Source organism: Cavia porcellus, unplaced genomic scaffold (genome assembly GCF_034190915.1).
Source record: "Cavia porcellus strain 051 isolate PalLab524CR breed Dunkin Hartley unplaced genomic scaffold, mCavPor4.1 scaffold_5, whole genome shotgun sequence".
NCBI classification, from domain to species: Eukaryota; Metazoa; Chordata; class Mammalia; order Rodentia; family Caviidae; genus Cavia; species Cavia porcellus.
Genome location: NW_026947488.1, coordinates 48,681,870 through 48,701,784, shown reverse-complemented (window position 1 = coordinate 48,701,784; position 19,915 = coordinate 48,681,870).

Genomic DNA, 19,915 nt, shown 5'->3' with positions numbered 1-19,915 from the left:
CACAGAAATGTCTTGTGCCTCTCTCTGTCATTACCTTCAACAAGGGTGTGTTAGTTTCCTGTTGCTGTAACAAAATACGTGAGACAATTGTCTTACAAAGTGAAAAAGGGTATCTTGGCCACCGTGTTAGAGGTTTCAGTCCATAGTTTGGTGGATCCATTGCATTTGGGGCTGTGGTGAGACAGCTCATCATGGCAGGAGATGTGGTATAGTGCGCCTCCTAGTGGTGGCTAGGAAGAAAACAGACAGGAAGGGGCTGAGTATACACCCTCTGCTTTACTTTGAGGGCACACTCCCAGTGACCTAACTTTCTCCCACAAGACTCCGTCTATGAATATTTTTTTTAAACTGGAAATTGAACCCAGGGCCACCTCCACCTCTTTTTTAATTTTATTTTTTGTTCTGAGACAGGGTCTCACTAAATTGCTCAGGTGGGATTTGAGCTTGTTATCCTCCTGCTTCAGCCTCCAGGAGTGCTGGGATTATAGGTGTGGATCATCACACCCAGTTTCCATCTCTTTAAATTTCTACCACATCCCAGTGGAGCCACAGGCTGAGGATCGAGTTTATGGGCCTTAGGGAGATTTTTCAGATCCAAACCATTACCGTTGTTGAGACTTTTAATGCCTTAGTTTGTGTGAAGATATTGTTATTGTCACTGTTGGATAATGTTCATTGCCTGATATGCTCTGGTTTTTGTACCTGCTCTGATGATGGACATTAGATTTGTTTGACGTTCTTGCTTATTAAAAACAACAGCTCAGCAAAAGAAACCACCAACAGGGTGAAGAGAAACCCACAGAATGGGAAAAAAATTTCTAGCTGCTCCTCAGACAAAGGCATCAGGTCCCCCCACAAATTTAAAGACCCAATCCAAAAATAGGCATCAGATATGAATAGACACTTCTCAGATAAAGAAGTACACACAGCAAAAAATAAATATGAAAAAATATTACTGGGCATTTGAGAAACACGAATTAAGTTAACACTGAGATTCCATCTACTTCAGAAAGAATGGCTACCATCAAGAAACCAATCAATAGCAAATGCTGGCAAATCTGCAGAGAAAAAGACACTACTCCACTGTTTTTTAAAAAAATTTAATTCATGTTGATTGACAGCAGGTTTCCATAATAGGCTTTTTTTTTCTTTTTCCTTTTTGAGATAGAATTTCACTCTGCAGTTCAGGGTGGTCTTGAACTCACTTTGTAACACAGGCTGGGCTCAAACTCATGGCGATCCTCCTGCCTCAGCCTCTGGAGTTCTGGGATTAGAGGCATGTACCACCACACCTGGTTCCTTTCTTCACTGTTGGTAGGAGCACGAATGGGTAAAAGCACTGTGGAAATCAGTATGGCTATTCCGCAGAAAACTAAAACTAGAGGTTCCATTTGACCCAGCTCTTCCCCTTCTAGATATGTTCCTGAAAGAGTTAAAAGCATCCTACCACAGTCATATATGCACACCCATGTTTACAGCAGCACAGTGTATGATAGCTAAATCTTGGAAACAGCCAGATGTTCATCAAAAAATGAATGGATAAAGAAAATGTGGTTTGTGGAGTACCATTCTGCCATAAAGAAAAATAAACAAAGTATTTGTAGGAAAATGGGTGCACTTTGAGACCATAAATTTACGTAAAATAAATTGGACACACGATTTTAAATATTGCACTGTTTCCCTTGTGTGAGGAAACCGAAGGGTAACTAAGGCGTGGAGTGGAGGATAGATACTGAGGAGTAGGAAGGACATGTTCAGATGGGAAGGGAACAAGGAGACGGAAGTGGGGAGGGGAGAAATGGAAAAGGGAAAAATGGAAACAAACTTATGTAAGTGGGGTGGGGGGGGGAGGAGAATTAGGATGTATGCACATATGGGTGCAAAGTCCCTGTGATGAACGTGATCAATACGTTAAAAGAAACACACTGTGAACACGCTGCATGTCTTCTGGTGGAGAGGTAAGTGCATTCCTGGTGGGGGATGCCTGGGAGATGCCATGCTGTGTGAGCAGGCTCAGCCTTGGGAGTTCAGGGCAAAAACATCCTTAGAAGAGATGGGGAGGTAGCTCAGTAGCACAGCGCTGCTTAGCATGCCTGAGGCCCTGGTTCAGGTTCCAGCACTGCAAAAACACCCCTCCATCCCCAACAAACTAAACGAATAAACTAACTTTCCTGAGCAAAGTATCTTTGAAGTGTGTTTGGGGCCACCACAGGAACCAGGCAGCCAGCACCAGGCCTCAGTTGCCAGGCTCAGGAAGTTGAGACCCTGGAATGTTCCAGGGAGGGCTGAGATTTCCATCTCCACATCTCAGTGGGTGGACTTTCCATTTTCTACCCTCGACCTCCACGGCCGTCCACTGGCAAATAGTGGGTCAGATGATGCTGGGACTGGAGTTCACACTGAACAGTCTGCTTTCTCTTCTTTTTTGTTTCCATCTTTTGTAGGATTATTTGTGTGGTGTTGCAGGGAACCATTTTACTTTAATGCCTGTACCCTTTCTTGGTCTTTTGAGTGTGGTCCGCAGACCAGCAGCTCCAGGACTCTCAAAACTCATCAGACATGCAGAGTCTTAGGTTCCTCCTTGACCTGAGTCAGAATCTGTATAGCGACAAGATCGGCAGGTGATCTGAGTGTCCATCTGGGTCAGCCTGTGCAGATGGCCTGGCTGATGAGGAGACTCGGCCACATCTCAGGCTTTTCAGAGAATGGGGATTAATCACCTCTTTCCCCACCCTCCTGGTGATTTGCCCCTACAATTCCCAGCTCACTTCTTCTTCCAGGAAGCTGCTGTCTGTAAGTTACTTTGCAGGCATTAGGTCTTCCCAACAATCCTGCAAGTGTTCCAGGGCTGGGTGGACTTGGATTTCTTTAGTGTGTCCAGAGATTTGCTTTTCTAAGTGTGCCAATGGCTCAGTAGCTTTGGGCTTACTTGGGAACTTGACAGGATTCAGCATCCAAGGCCTCTCCCCAGACTTGCTCAGACAGAACCTGTCGGTTTAACAAAAGCCCCAAATGGTGATTTGATTGCACACTGAAGTCAGATGTGCCGTCTGCTCTACTGGCTAGAGTTATGGTTCCCATGCTGGGTGTACACTGGAATCACCTAGGTAGGGGCTCTAAAAGCCACAGACACCCAGGGCCGTGGCAGGGTCTGTCTGAATCAGCTGTGCCATGTTCTGTGTCGGCAGCAGCTCCAGCCTGGAAAACTCCACAGGGCCTTTCACCTCTCCAGCCAGGGGATCCTGACGCCTGCCTCTCTCCTCCAGCTCTTTAAGCAGGATCGGAAGGAATGTATTCTTCTGAGCTCATTGGCAAGCTCTCCTCCTCCTGCTCCCCCTCTCTCCTCCTCCTCCGCTCTTCCTCCTAGTGTAGTTTATACAAGTTTATACATATTTTTAACTTTTATTGTATCGGTATATTTTAGATAGACATGATGACACTCATCATGGGGAGTATCTGTATATGATGCATTTTGTTTCCCCCCCATTCCTCTCCCTTCTTCCCCTCTTTATTCACAAAAGTGTTGTTTACAATTTTTCCTTCTATTCTTTTTTCTTGTCCCTTCTTTCCTTTTCCACTCTCTCTCCCCTGCTCCCTTCTCAATTGAACATTTTCTTCCCATTTTCCAATACCTGTTGTACGTATTGGTCCTTATTTACATTTTTTTTCACAGCTCAGAAACAATGTGATAATTGGACACGTGTCCTCTTTACTTTACTCAAGATTATGGCCTCAAGGGATATAATTTAGCTGAGATGTCTCAAGCTTGTGGTTCCTTATGGAAGAATAATATTCCATTGTATAAAACCGTATCTCTTCTTTATCCATTCATCTGTCAATGGGCATTGGCTGTTTACATTTGGTTATTAAAAGCTGCCTCTATAAATATGGGTATGCACATATAGTTGTGGTATGATGCTTTTCATTTTTCCAGTGAGATACCATAGCTGGGTCAAATGGGATCTCTTGTTTTAGTTTTTTGAGGAATCTTTACACCAATTTCCACAGTGGTTGTAAAGGTCTACACTCCCACCAACACTGGAGAAGTGTTCCTTTCTCCCCACAGCCCACCAGCATTTGGTATTCATTGGCTTTTTGATAATAGCCATTTTTTCTGGATGGAATCTCAGCATTGTTTTAATTTTCATCTCTCAAATGACCAGTGATGTTGGACATGTTTTCACATATTTATTTGCTGTTTGTACTTCTTCATCTGAGAAGTTTCTATTCATTTCTGATGCCCATTTTTAGATTGGATCTTTAAATGTGGGGGAGGTTGATTTTTTTGAGTTCTTTATATATTCTAGATATTAGTCCTTTGTCTAGAGTATAGCTGACAATTTTTTTCTTATTCTGTGGGTTGTCTTTTCGCCATGTTGATGATTTCCCTTGTTGTGTGAAAGCTTTTTAATAAGATGAGGTCCTAGTTGATTCTTGGTGATTCTTTGGGTCTTGTTCATAAATTCCTTGCCTACAGAAATGTTTTCAAGAGTTCCACTATGTTATCTTCCAGCAGATTTAATGTTTCTGTTTTAATATTTAGATCATTGATCCATTTCAATTTTAGTTTATTGCATGGTGAAAGATATGGGTTTAGTTTTAATCTTTGGCATGTGTAGAGCCAATTTTTCCAGCATCATTTATTAAAGAGGCTTCCTTCCAGGGAAGGTGTTTGGCTCCTTTGTCAAAGAGAAGGTGGCTGAGTATATTTGGATTTGCTTTTGCCTCTTTCAATCTGTCCCATTGATTCCAGGTCTGGTTTTTAAAAAATCAGTATCATGCTTTTTTATTATTTTTTTAATCATAGTAGTTTTATAGTATCATTTCAAGTCAGGGATTGTGATTCCTTGCCTTCACTGCCAGAATTTCTTTGGATATTCTAGGTATCTTCTGGTTTCCAATGAAAATTTGGCTTATTTTCTTTAATTCTGTGAAATATAACATTGGAATTTCAATTGGTATTGTAGTAAATGGGCATGCCAATTTTGGAAGTATGGCCATTTTCACTATATTGGTTCTTCCTACCCATGAACAAGTGATATCTTTCCATTTTCTGATTTACTTTTTGATCTTTTGATCTCTTTTTTAGAGTGCTGAAGTTTTCAATGTAAAAGCTCTTTCACTTCCTTTGTTAGATTGATTCCTAGGTATTTCATTTTTTTGGAAAGGCTATTGTGAAAGAATTTTATTTCCACATTTGGGTTATTTCTAGTTTGTGGGTATTGCAATTTTGCTGTCAATTGATCCATGCCTGGAAGTGAGATCAATCAATGCCTCACACAGTGATTTCAACATCAAAGGATGATGCTTACAAGCTTTCTTAGGTGGTTGTATCAACCAGTGTACCCTCTGGCAGGTTACCGGACTTCCGTCCGTTCCCCATCCTTTCTTGTAAGGTTTTTTTTTTTTTTAGTATCAAGGGTTTTCTGGCTTCCTAAATTGAATTTGGAAGGGTTCCTTCCTTCTCTAGTCTTTTGAAGAGTTTAAGATTGGTGTGATCATGTGTTTAAATCTTTGATGGCACTTATAGGTAAAGCTGTTCTTTCTTGGAAAGTTTGAAACTGCAGATTTAATTTATTCATTGTAGAGTATTCATGTTTTCATTTTTAGAAGGTATTTATATAGTTTTTAAAAAGGATTTTTTTCATTTTACTAGGTTTTTTTGTTTTTTGTTTTTTTGGCATGCTACTGGAGAGTGAACCCAGGGCCTTTGCATTACGTTACATCTGAAGCTGTGTTTTAATTTTTTGAGTTAGGATCTCATTAAGTTGCCTAGGCTAGATTTGAACTTGTGATCTTGATATCAGCCTCTTGATATCTAGGAATTATAGGAAGATATCACCATGCTAAGCTACAATTTTATTAACTTCTGTTTTATTGTTTCCTTTTTCTAATTTCTTTAGGCTTAATGTGCTGTTCTTTTTATTTTTTTGAGATGGCTGCTGGACATTTTAATTTTAGCTTTTCTTCTCTAACATGTGGACTGGAAGCTACACATTTTCTTTTAATTATGGCTTTGGCTTCAACCTATAATTTAAAGTATCTGTAGAGTCTGCAGTAATATCTCATTTCATTGACATTGGTAATTTGTGGTTTTTCTTTCTTTTTTTTGTTCATTTGTTACTTTTGTTAGAGGATTGCCAATTTTACTGATTCTCTTTAAAGAACTAGCTTTTAAAAATAAGTAGCAGACATAAATAATGTAGAATAAGGTGATTTTGCTTGTTATATTGTTAATGCATCTAATATTTTATTTTCATCCTTCTTCGCCCCTTCCCTTCTCTCTCTCTGACTCACTCTTCATCTCCAAAAGTCTACCTCTTGTCATCTTTCCTTACTTTAGACTCCTCATACAAGAGAAAACTTGCAATATTTAACTTTTTTGTTTAACCTGATAGTTTCCAGTTCCCATTTTCTTGAAAATGATATGATTTTCTTCTTCTTTATGGCTGAATAATATTCCATTTTCTTATCCACTTATCTGAGGAAAAAGATTTTGGTTTCACTGATTTTTCTCTACTATTTTCCTTGTCATTGATTTTTACTCTTCAGTTATTTTATTAGTATTTCCTGGCTTTTGCTTGGTTTACTTTGCTTTTTTTTTTCTAATTTCACAGATGAGAGGTCATCTGAGATGTTTCTAAGATAAGAATCATATGCATACATTTCCCTCTCAGCACTGCTTACACTGCATCCCACAAATATTAATGAGTCATATTTTATTTTCTACTGAGTTGAATTTTTAAAATTTCTTGAGTTTTTTCTGTGATTTGTTGGTTTTTTTTGAAGGATGTCTTGTAGTTACCATAGTTTTGGAGATTTTCCTGTTGTCTTTCTGTTATTGATTTCAATTTTGATTCTACTGTGGCTAGGGAACATACTCTATAGGACTTTAGTTTTATTAAATTTATTGAAGTTTATTTTCTGACCCAGAATTTCATATATGATTTTGCTATATGATCCGTAAGTGCTTGAAAGGAATCATTGTGTTGAGAATTTTGCAGATGTTAATTCAACACTGTTGGCTAATGGTGTTCATCTCTACACCCTTGAGGACCTTCTCTCTAGTTCATCAACTCCAGAGGGGACAGCACTGAAGTTTTAAACTGTGATTGTGTACTTACTATTTCAATCTATTTTCTTAGAATGGTTTTAGACTTACAGAACAAGTAAGCAGCAAGTGCATCTCTCCTCCCTTAATTTTTTCCCATTATTAAAACCTTACTTTAGTATAATACATTTATTTCAATTAATGACCCAATATTGGCACATCATTTTATTACTATTGTCATTTGTATTATTACTTGAGGTAGGGTCTTGCCGTGTAGTTCAGGCTGGCCTAGAACTTACTACGTAGCCCAGGCTGACCTCAAACTCATGGCAGTTCTCATGTCTCAGCCTGCCAGGTTCTGGGATTGAAGGCACCACCATGCCCAGCAGTGGTAAATGATTATTAACTAAGGCTTATCATTTATTTAGAGTTCCTTAATTTTTCTTGACTCTCCTTTTCCTATGTAACAAGTGATTTTTTTTTTGACTCAAACCCAGGACCTTGTGCATACAAGGCCAGAGCTCTACCACTGAGCCACATCCCCAGCTCTCCCTCAGTTCCTAGAAGCACACACTATTTTCTCCCATGTGTTTGCCTTGTTGCTGCAGAGTACCAGAATTAATTCCTGATGCCTTCTTTGCATGGTGGGCTTTGGGGCCATTCTTAAAACAAGGATGGCTTGAATACATGTTCTGCTGCTGGCAGAGTCAATCTGAGAGCTGCCACTAAGTGACCAGCAGGCGGGGAGAGCAGGCAGCATGGCCACCTTGGATAAAGGATGATTTTATGTCCCAGACAGGACAAAGCAGGACAAGGGGAAGTTTCCTTTAGCACTCATGACAGGGCACAACTTAAACCAGTAATAATTTATTTCTGGAATTTTAATGTTTTTGGACTGCAGTTGACCCCGGGTAACTGAATCTATGGAAAGTGAAATCTCAGGTAAAAGGAGACTACTGACTGTATTTGGTCTTTGGCCTGGCTTTTGTCAGAGCTCATAAAACCTTTAGAATTTCCAGTTTTGTTATTCATAATGATTCCCTTTTGATCACACCTGCTTTGTGCTAATATGATGATTTAGGGTAGACCCCTAGCTACTGTCAGGATGGGACCAGTCAACAGAAAGATCAAGTGATCAGAAAATTAGAAGGTTGAAATTTTCAGCCCTACCCACCAGTCTCAAAGAAAGGCAGGCAGCTAGAGATTAAACTGTATTAAAAGTCTTGGTAGCCTGGATTGGGAGGCCGAAGCAGGAAGATCACAAGTTTACAACCTGTCTCAGTAACTTAGTGATGTAACAAGATCCCATCTCAAGAATAAAATGGAATTAAAAAAAAAAGCTGGCGGTGTAGCTTAGGGGTAGTGACCCTAGGTTCCATCTCTAACAGTGCGAAACCAAAAGGAAACAACAAAACAAAACATCAATCCCCAGAAACAAAGCAACGGAAACCCCCTTGAAGAGAATCTGGTCACCTGGGCTGCTGGCTGTGTGCAGGTGTTGGGGGCGGGGAACCTGGACGGTTCATGGCCGCTCAGTGTACACCCATATCTCATGGCCCGCTCAGTGTACACCCATATCTTGCCTTATGCATCTCTTCATCTGGCTATTGTCTGTTCCCTTTATAATAAGCCCTGGGTTCTGTGAGCCACTGTAGCTAATTATCAAAACCAAGCAGGGGCGTCCCAGGACCCCTGATTTATAGTGGGTCTGCAGATTTTCTGCATCTGTTGAGATTTTCTGTGACCCCTGAGGTAGGGATCTAGGTTGCTGCTTATTCCTCACCATTGGCAGTCATCTCAAATGTCACTTGACGTGTAAACTGCCTTTTCTGTGTGGATCCTGATACCATATTTAAGGGGTCTCCTGTTTCAGTGATAGTAGAAACTAACACTGAGGCAAAGAGCACACACTCGAAGGGACAAGCTTAAATTGGGAAGGAAGAGAAGATGCAGTAGGAACTTCAGCATGAGGAGGAGATAAAGGAGACAGAGCATAGGTCCAGAAGGTCAGGCTGACCTGTTAACAAGTTTTCAAGTCAGCTGGAGTTGCCGTGGTGGGCTGGGGTCTTGTTGCTCATTATCTCTGTCCTGGTTTTGCAGGGAAGGTGGTTTCCAAGAAGTCCTTATTGTTTGAGAAGACAATCTGCTTCCCATGAAAGGATCACTTTTGCTCAGAGGAGCATTGCATCATGGGTGATCTGTCTGTGCAGGCTCAGCTGGAACCACAGTGGCTGCAGGGTTGGGGCAGTGACGGGAGGCTTCAGGGTCCACAGGGTCTGGGACAGGACATCGTGACAGCTGTTAGTTGAATGTCCCTGGTATCTTGAGAACAATTTTGTCGCTCCTATCTTGGTATCCTCAGTCTTGAAGGGAATTGAGACAGGGTAGGTAGATTTAGGCTACTAAAATATTTAGTTTTCAGACAGACAAATCTAAAGTAATTGATGCCTATATAAAGAGCCAAGTGGGAATCCGACTTCAAGTTTTGGGTAATAAGAGAGGCAGATATAAAATGAAGGTTGAGATGTGTTTAGTTACCCACTGGGCATCTGTACGTCCAAGTCTAGAGTCAGTGCTTTTCAGCAAAAGCAGTTTTTAAATCCTCGACTGTCTCAATTTGAAACGTCATCTAATGATCATCGCTGGGGAACAGAAGAATTTTGGTTTTTGGGTATTGATTTACACTCAGCTAAATCACAAACTTGCTTTTAGTTTGAGTAATTTATCAGTCAGTTTTCTGGATAGAAGTTCTTATCTACAAAATTTAATAGTCACATTTCTTTATTGCTTCTTTTCCTTATTGTGCTGTCCTTACTGATATACTAATAGCATTAACTATGGTATACAGTGTTGTGTAAAGATTGGCGTAAGATCACAGCTCTCTTTCTGACTTGCATGAGAATACTTCTGAGGCTTTTGATAAGTGTGCTGTTTGCTCTGGGTTTTTGATAGGTTTGTTTAAAGCAATTTCTGTCTATATCTAATGTGTGTTTTATTATGAATCAATATTAAACACTATGATATGATTTTTCTGCATATAGTGAGATCATTAGGGTTTTCTGTTTTGGCCTTTCAATGTGTTAATTACATTAGTAATATTACTTTTGATTTCCTTGTACTTTAAGGATGGCCTTTAACTTACTGTATCAGTCAACTTAGGCTAAGTCCTAATAACAGATTACTTCTTGCTCATGTCACATGAACACTGAGAATTGATTTCAGATTTTCTCAATTCTGGGACCCAAGTGGATGGAACATGGAAAAGAAGGTGATGGAAGAGCTGAATGCTTCTGTTCAAAGTGGCATGTGGTACTTCCGTTCAGATTGCCTTGGCCAAAATGAGTCTGTGACTAAGTCTGGTGTTGAAAAGGCAGGCATATGCTCCTGCCCAGCAGGACATGCCAGATGTTTTGACAATAACATAATCCCTCATACCAGTCATGATATATTATTGTTTTAATGTTGATGGATTCCTTTTCAAATATTTATTTAGGTTTTTACATCTATGTTTATAAGTAGGCTGTTAAGTTTTTTTCTTCTGAGCCATAAAAATAACTTGGGCAACTTTATAACTTTTTTCTCATAGATTGGGAAAGTTATATATCAAATATTAATTATCTGCTTCCCAAAGAGTTAAAGAATTTACTTACAAAACTGCCTGGGCCTCATTCATTTTAGTTTATTTTGGAGTAGCTCTTCGACTATGGCTTTAATTTCTTTAATGGTTAATACTGCATAAGGTTTTCTACTTCTTTTGGTGGAGACCCAGTTTAGGAAATTTTGATTTTCTTAGAAAATTTGCTTTTCTTGTGGTTTAGTGGTCTAAAGATGTTCATGATATTCTCTTTTGTAACTTTGGCTATATCCTGTTTGTGTTCCAGATTTGTAATTTTTTTCCTTGTATTTCCATTAACTGGGCTTTATGAGGATACTTTTTAAAAGAATGATTCATTCATGTTTTGAGACTATCTGCAGCTTTCCTTTATTCATGAACATCCTCTATTTAGGTCAGAAAACCACAGTCTCTCTGTGCAGTTCCTAAAAGCTTCAAAGCAGGTGTGCAACAGGATGTCATGTAATTCTTACAGAATGGGTGTAAGCTGAGCCCCAGTGACAGGAGAAACCTGGGCTTGGTGGGAAAGGGTCCCGGTTCCAGGCTACAAGAGCTCATCACCCAATCTGGCTATGATTCAGGGCAAGAGCTAGATTGATGTTGCATCTAATGGTAGGGACATGACAAAGTAACCTTAGTGTTTTTCTCTTCCTTACATCTGCATACTTTTCATTGTGATCGTATAGACAGATCATTATAGACAGAACCAAAATTGATTGAAGTCCTAACCTTCAGTACCTCAGAATGTGGCTGTATTTTCAGACAAGGTCTTTATAGAGGTAGTTAGTTTATGCTAAAGTTAGGAATGGGCCCTAATTCAACATAGCCAGTGTCCTTATACAGAGAGGAGATCAGGGCATAGACACATACAGCTTGAAGTCCATATGAAAACACCAGGTGTCATGGTTTGTGTCTGGATGTCCCTCCAAAGCCTCATGAGGTCATGGGGGTGGGCTAGAGTCTGTAATTGATTCATGGTCCTGTTCTGGGATTAAAGATATGACTGAAACCTCCACAAACTGTGAGCTAAACACACCTGTCCTTTGTTTACTTTGGGTGTTGGGTACTTTGTCTCAGCAACAAGAAAAGTAACTAAGACACTAGGTTTGTAAGCCCAGAAGAGAGGCCTTTGCAGAAGCCAATCCTGTGAGCACCTGATCTTAGACTTCCAGCCTACAGAATTTCGAGGAAATCAACTTGTTGCTTGAGTCACCCAGTCTGTGGTGTCTTTTTATGGCAGCCCTTACAAGTGAATACAGGGGTAGAGCCTTCCCCACTTCTTGAGTCCTACTTGTGACTTTAGCCAAGAGAGTAGGGTAGAAATGATCATGTGTCATTAGGCTTTGTGTGTCCTCCTTGTGCTCTTGCTTCTCTGCCATCACCATGAGAATATGCACAGGTTATGCTACTGAGGATGAGACAACATGGAGCAGAGCTGAGTCACCCCAGTTAGTGTGGTCCTTCTAGCCAGGTCAGTCCATCTCAGCAAGCAGCAGCCCCTAGACACATGAGTGAACCCAGCCGAGGACAACAATGCCCAGCTAAACCCAGCTGTTCCCAGATGTTCAAGCAAGAAATGTTATTCCTGTACGATACTGAAGTTGTTCCATAGGATCACTGTGGTAGGAGGCAGTTACACATGCTGAACCTGCACGTCTGACCTCAGCAGTTGAGGGGAGAGTACCGAGACTCAGGATGAAGTTTCAGGGCCCCATTGCTCCCTAGAAGGTTGAACTGAAGGGGTAGCCGAGGAGGTCCTGGAGCCAAAGCCAGGGCCCCAGGCCTGGAGCAGGGAGTAGAGTGAGTTGAAGAGGTTCAGAGAGCAGGGCTGTCATGCGACCTCAGTCTGCTTGCCAGCAGCATATTCCCCTCCGGATGTGACTCTGCTGCCCCACAGTTTTATCTTGCTTGTCTTCTTGGGGGAAGTCATCTAGCTTTCATTTAGGAATAGAGCTGCTGTTCCTACCAGTGGTCCTGCTTTCCCTTAGGAACTGCTGCCTGCTGGAAGCAGGCCAGCCCTCACAGGCTGTGGAGTCCCAGTCCCCTGGGATGCCCTTGGGCTGCCACTCGCTTCACCTTGGGGGATCCTGGAGGGAGCTGCGGTAGGCTGGAGGGCTAACTCCCAGAAGAGCCAGTTGCTGTGTGCGATACACTGGAACATTGTTCAGCAAGCGTGAAGTCACTTCCTTTCTCCACAGAGCAGAGTATATATTTCTGGCACATTGAGTTTGGTCTTGGTCGCATGACTTGCTTTGGCCAATGGAATGTGAACAGCTATGATGCTATAGAAGCGGCAGCTTTTAACCTGTGTGTGCAGGTGGTTTTGGTCTCTTGGTATTTTCCATTTGTCACAGGAAGTGTGTGCCCCAGGTAGCTGATGATTCAAGGAAAATATGAGTAAAAAGGGATTGGGTCTAACCCATAAAAGCCTAGAAGTAAATGTCAGATCTGCAGACACAGCAAAAAAAAAAAAAAAAAAAAAAAGATTGATGTTGTAACTTGAAGCTAAGGGTGGCTCACTTCACAGAATTACAGAATTATTATTATTATTATTATTATTATTATTATTATTATTTTTGTCTTTTTCCTTTTTAAGGGTAACGGGGATCAAACTCATGACTGCCTGCTTTCAAGGCAGGCGCTTATGCTGCTGAGCTAAACCCCCAGCCCCGCTTCACAGAATTATTGCAGTAATAGCTGATACATGGTTCCTTGGGACAGTCATCCAGCCCAAGAGGGATATGTCTGGACACCAGTGATAGAATGAGCAAAGTGTTGAAAGGCAGGCCAAGCTGCCCAGGGTAAACACAAGCTCATCCTCAGCAAAGAGGCGTGGCCAGAGAGTCAAGGAATTTGAGTCAGGGGATACATTTCTCAGCCCGACTGTGGCCCCAAGGAATTACAGAAACCAGTGGGTATTCCTGTAGCTCTGTTTCCTCTATATCTGGAAAGACCTTCTATCCTTGCTGCTTAATTCTTGCTGATGAGAACTTGCTTCTTAGAATTCACAGCTGCTGGCTATTCATCTTTCATCAAATAAGACATCTGAAACACTACAGCATCTTAGCATGGCCAGTAGATCTCTTCTGACTCCAGACCCATAAACCTGGACAGCCAGATGGCCACCGAGTCCTTGCTGGACATAGAAAGTTGTTGAAGGAGATTAGGAGGATGAGACATCATGACTGTCAGTTGCTCATAAAGCAGTTCGTGGGCAGCTGCACAGTGGCTGGTGGTTTGGTGACAGGAAAGACTTCTTGGAGTGAGGGGCGGGGTGGGAGGCTATGCAGTGGAGAGGCGTAAAGCCTTTTCCTTACTCCTGCCAATGGTGCCTTTGATACCCTGCGCAGGGACTCAGTAAGGGCAAAAATCTGGCAAGGGACCCCATTGGCTTCCTCACTCTGGGGTTCCCACTGTGTGCCAATGGGTGACTAACCTTTTAGACTGGTCTTGAATTTTTAGCCTTGTATTAGGTCTTGGTATATTAAGGGGAAAGCTCTTAGAAATTACTTGATAGGATGCCAGTTTAAGTTGGAGGTGACTGTCTTTGATTTGAGAAATCTTTCTTGAGACTTTAAGGGCTCCTAATAAGTCAGGTAGGTCTAGATTGTGACTCAGGAAGGGTTTGTTGAGTGTGGATGTGGCACATGAACATACTAGCTACATTTCCACAATCTCCCCAAATCCACCTCTTCCCATCACCCTTACCCTCATCTCTGACAGAGACACACATCTCTTGCCTGGACCACTGCAAGTGCCACAATTACTGGCCTCTTTGCTAGTCTTTGAACATACCAGTTACCCTTCTGAGTCAGGACTTTTGCACCTGCTGTCCCCTTTTGTCTAGAATGTTCCTCTCAAGGACCTGCATGGCTCACTCTCTTAAATCCCAGGCCTTTCATCACTGAGAACTTTGTGCTAGATTAAAAGTGCAATCTCCTCATTTGTTTTTGCTCATCACTATGTAACCTACTGTATGTTTTATGTGGTTTACTACCTGTCACTCTTGTATTTTCTAGAACAGGAACTTCACAGAGGAAGGAGAGCTATTTTTCTCTGACAGGCTGATGTATCCCCATACAGTAGGTACTCAATAAACATTACCAAATGCATATGTTGTTCATTGACCTCACCTGGCTATCAGTTGGAGGGCATTGGCTGGTTAGAGGATGCCAGGAGGTACTTGAGCTCCACTTGTGCAGGGCAGAAGGAACCAATACCTAATCTCTGTGAGATCCAGGCATTCTGTACTTTTAGGCTTGTCCATTGGAACGATGTTAAGATGCTGCAAATGAGAGCTCACAATATCGTCCTGGGTTCCACTCTGAAATGGACCCATGAGAGATGAGATTAGAGACAAAGTGAGACTGAAAATGCAGAGCAGGATAAAAGAGCTGGGAGGGAAGCATGAGTTAGCCTGGAGGATGGAGAGAGGTATCATAGAAACAGGCAGGTTGTACCAGGAAGCAGATCCTGGCCCAAGGTTCTCACATCAATTATATAGCTCTGCCTTTCAGCTCTTTAAGCGGCTTCCAGGTATAGTTTGGCTTCCCATCAAGTTCATTTATTATCATAAGAACACTGGCTTTTGTAATCATTAAGTTGATTTCCCATTAAAAATTAGCGTGTTGCCCTTGGGCTTGCAAACCTCACTTTTCAGTGAGTTAGGCAGAGTGTGTTAGCTTCTGTGCTGCTAGGCCTGCTTTCTAGAGCTGCAATACTGATGAGTAACTCCTTGGCACAATTAGACAGGCATTTCCTGGTGCCCCCTTTCCTTTTCACAGGTCTCTCCCCAAACCCTGCACTTCTGGTCCACCTGGGAAGATGTCTTTGAGCGCTTCCAAAACAACCCCTTTGTGCCAGGGTCCCAGGGTGTGTGTGTGTGGCTCTGTGAGGGTTAGTTTATGCTGTTTTCAGATTAAATAACTACATGCAACCTTGAAATGCACTGATGACACACAGAGCAGATATGGAAGGGTGCCTGTACATCATCCCCTGGGGTTTCTTATTGCTAGGATACTGATTTTGGTTCAGGATAGCACTGTGCCTGACACGGCAAAAGTGTGTTGGCCGACTTTTCCTGCAAAGGTCAAGACAGTAAGATTTACTTTGTCAGCCAAAGGGCCAAACTAAAGATATTATGTAGTTAACTTTCATATAATTTTTAGAAGTCATGAAATACTATTTTTTTGACTTCTCCTCCCACTATTTGTGGGCTGCACCAAATCAGGTGGTGGGCTGAACTGGGCCTGTGGAATTGTCAGATCCCTGCTGCAGACCAGTCACACCTACTTCCTTACACAGGTCTTCACATCATGGTGGCCATGTGATTTGATTCTGGCCAATCAGATCCTGAGTGGAGGTGTGCAGGGGGTGAGGTGGTTCTGGGCAAGTTCTTGGAAGCTTGATGAAAGGAGACAATTTCTATAGCCAAATCTCTTCTCCTTTGTTCTCTGCCATGAACAACAAATGAACTATGGCGTCACTGATCATCGGGCAACAGAGAACAGAAGCCCATACAACAAAAATAATGAAGCAGATAGAAAGAGCTTGTCAATTCCAGCAATGCATTTACCTTGTAAATGTCAAGTAAGCAATGAATGCCCTGGGTGTTAAGCCGCTATTGATCACCTTCCTTATTGCTTGCTATGTTCTCAGGACCTAGTGTGCTAGAAATTTCTGAGACACTTGTTTCTCACATTTGGTCTCCCAAGGGTGCTTTGTCCTACGTGACCCATTTCATTCCTACTTGACTGGCCCTGCTAGGAGATCTGCCTCAAAATTAGTCGATTGTTAGGCTGGCCTGTGACCCATGACTACTGTGGCTTGTTTTAAATGAGGGATGGGATCAATTTGATTTCCTCTCCCAGGAAGATGAACTGAGATTCCTCCTTTGATTTCTGCCGGGACAGAAAGAAATGGACACAAACAACATAGCAGAGTCTGGTGAATGGTGACTCCTGAAAGAAATATGTATAAACGTCACAGCTGAAGGGCCTGCAAATGCTTCCAGGCATCCTCACCTCCGGCTCCTGGCTTTCAAAGCTCAGACTGTGGCAGTCTCATTTCCTGTTTCTTCTTGACTCCAAATGCATCTTGCAGTCTTCCTTTAATTCCCTTAGACCACAGCAGTTTCAGAATATACCCTTCCAGGGTGGGGGTTGGGGAATGAGGGTGGGGTGGATTTAGCATTTCCTTTGATTCCTTGCTCCCCGTCAGAAGCAGGGTGGGGAGGCGAAGCCAGGACCACCTGAGAGCAGGGCCAAACCCATCTTCTCAAAGACTCCAGCCTCAGGGTCACCTGGGTCCACTCGCTCCCCAGGGAGTTGTCCTAGGCTAGTAGAGAGACTGGGGGACCAGTTTAGCCTTTACAAGCATCTGGTTTTGTACTTCCCAGAGCAGAGAAAGAGAGAGGAGAGAGAGAGAGAGAGAGAGAGAGAGAGAGAGAGAGAGAGAGAGAGAGACACAGAGAGAGACAGAGAGAGACACAGAGAGACACAGAGAGACACAGAGAGACACAGAGAGAGAGGCAGAGAGACGAGACAGAAAGAAGGAGAGAGAAAGAGAAAGAGCAAGAGAGAGAGAGAGAAGAGAGAGAGAGAGAGAGAGAGAGAGAGAGAGAGAGAGAGAGAGATGAAATTACTTTCCAAGTGGATGTTGAACATGTAGCCCCTGGGGGGTGTAACAGACTGGAATAGAATCAGGGTCAAGAGGGCTCTGAGGAGGCAGAGCTCTGACAGGTCACTGAGGGGAGTGTGACAGAGGTCCTAAATCTGTCCCCAAAAATTGTCAGTGTCCCGGGAGGGACAGAGGGACTGACTTGAAGGGCAGTGCCCTCACCTGTCGGGGTGGGGGGAGCACTGGGATTCTAGATGAGAGGGCTGGGTGGATGAGGAGGGCATGTGGGGTGGGCTTTCCAGTAGAAGTACATGGTGCAGTGGCTCTCTGAGGATATTCATGGGCTGTAACCCAGGATGAGTTGGATGAAAGTAACCAGGGCCACTGCAGGACACTCAGGACAGCTTGGAGCAGGGGATCTGGAAAGGAAGTCTTGGGAGGATGAGACGGTTCTTTCTGGTAGGTGCACAGTGGAGAGTGTGGCCAGGGTTAGCAGCTTTGCAGGAGGCTGGTTGCCCCAGGGCTTTTATTCTGGGTGCTGGGGGTCAACCAGGGGCTTATTCACCCAGAATTACCGTCTCTTGGGGGTCATTTATATTCAAGTGGATGTGGAATGGATGAGTCTACCTGGAGAGTTCAAAAAGAGGGAATAAAACCCCAGGGAACACTGAAGGTCAGGGACAGAAGTCTTTGGAGGAAGCAGAAAGAGTGGTTCACTCTTCAGAAGAGAACCCAGGGCTATGGTCCAGAGGCAGGGAGGGTATGGTCCACTTCAGGAGGCCAGGGCTGGCCACCAGTTTGGACTGCAGCCACTAGCTTGGCTACAGGCCACCAATGTGGACTGTGACCAGAGAGTCAGGGAAGGAGACCAGGGAACTGGATGGCCCCAGGTGGCCTATAAAAGTGGAAGAGTGTGGGAAGCAAGGCAAGGTGGGTGGCAAGAGCCCAGCAGACTGCCCCTTGGGTGCCGGGTAGGGGCAGGAACCAGGCTTTCTAAGGATAAGGGAGGGCAACTTGGACAGATGCCAGCGTCCTTGGAAGCTTGCTTCTGTTCAGTCACATCTCACAGGACCGTATTTTCCTACTCTTCGAGTCCTTGAGGCCCCTGGCCTTAAAGATCGTGTAAAGGAATTCCTACTCCCTGAAGGCAATGGTTCCATTTTTTACAAGCACCTCAGGGAGAGTGTCTAATCAGCCATAACAGTGCAGGGCTGAGGCAGCTGGGGACTGGGAAAGAGTGCCGTGAATTTCCAGTTCCCTGAAATCACTTGCCAATACCTCCCTCCTCCAGAAGGGCTGCTACAATTTCCTCCACTCCTTCGGCCCCGCTCTATGTCCCTGTCTGGTTCTAAGAGCAAGGTCAGAAGCAGTGCTTTACTGGTTATCAGCACATGGTCCGGGATGCTCCTGCTGCCTCGGGGCCTCTCTGGGGCTCCCTTCCCTCCTGCATCTCCTGAAGGCTCATTGCCTAATGTGGAGGGCGCAGGAGAGGCAGCTCTGAGCAGAGTCCCTATGTCTGGGGGGGGGGGAGGCTGAGCTCTGAACTTTAGGAATGTTTTGCAGATGATCATGATGCCTGAATCAAGTTCTTTTTTTTTTTTTTTTTTAACTTTTTTTTTTTTGTCTTTTTCCTTTTTATCGGTACCGGGGATCAAACTCACAACTGCCTGCTTCCAAGGCAGGTGCTTATGCCGCTGAGCTAAATCCCCAGCCCCCGTGAATCAAGTTCTGATCAAGCTGCCAGCCCCCTGCCTCCACTTCTGGGCAGGATGGTCCCCCCAAAACTTTCGTGTGAGGCCTCTGCCTGTGGACTTAACTGCTGTGGTGTGTGTAAGCCAAGGTTTGCCCTGCCCAGAGAGACTCAGAGATTCTTCTCAAACCTAAGACTGGTAATGAAACAGGTTGGGTGATCCCTGCCCAGTGGCCAGTATCAACTCGCTTGCCACTGGGGTCTGTTCTGTCACTGACCCTCAGCTTGACTGATGGCCTCAACCTCTGTGAAAAGAGAGCAAAGGCTGTCTGTTCTCCAGCTTTAGCGCAGCCAATATGCCCCAAAGTGGGGCTGTCTTTGGAGTGCTCAGCATGGTCCCAGCATTTGCTGCAAACTTTCCTTCCTGTGCCTGGGTCTGGGGGAAGCCAGATTCTTGGAGCCCAGACCCATCATAGACCTGTGTGTGAAATATCTGCTTCTGAGCCCCACTATTTCCTGCTCTTTAAACCTCATGAAACCAGTATGAAAAGCCTTACAGGGTTGTGACTTTCCACCTGACTACCTTCTTGGTACAGGACCCGAAACGTGGCTCAAAATACTTGTCTGTGTTGGCCCCAGCAGCTGGCTCTTCCAGTTTCAGAACAAATGTAGACACTGAGGTACTCTTTATCCAGCTCTCCTCCTCAGAGGTCACTAGCCACAGTCATCTCTGGTTGGTATCATCTGGCTGAAAACTGACTTGCCTATAATCCCTGAGAATGTGAGATTTTACTCAAAGCTAACAAACCTGGCTCCCAGCTATGGGTTCTCACAACATCCAAGTATACTGTCTACTTGGGCTTGTATTTTTTTTTATGTAAAATAACATTTACCCTTTTAACTGATGGCCACCTTCCTCAGCAAGGCCCTCAGAGCGTCACAG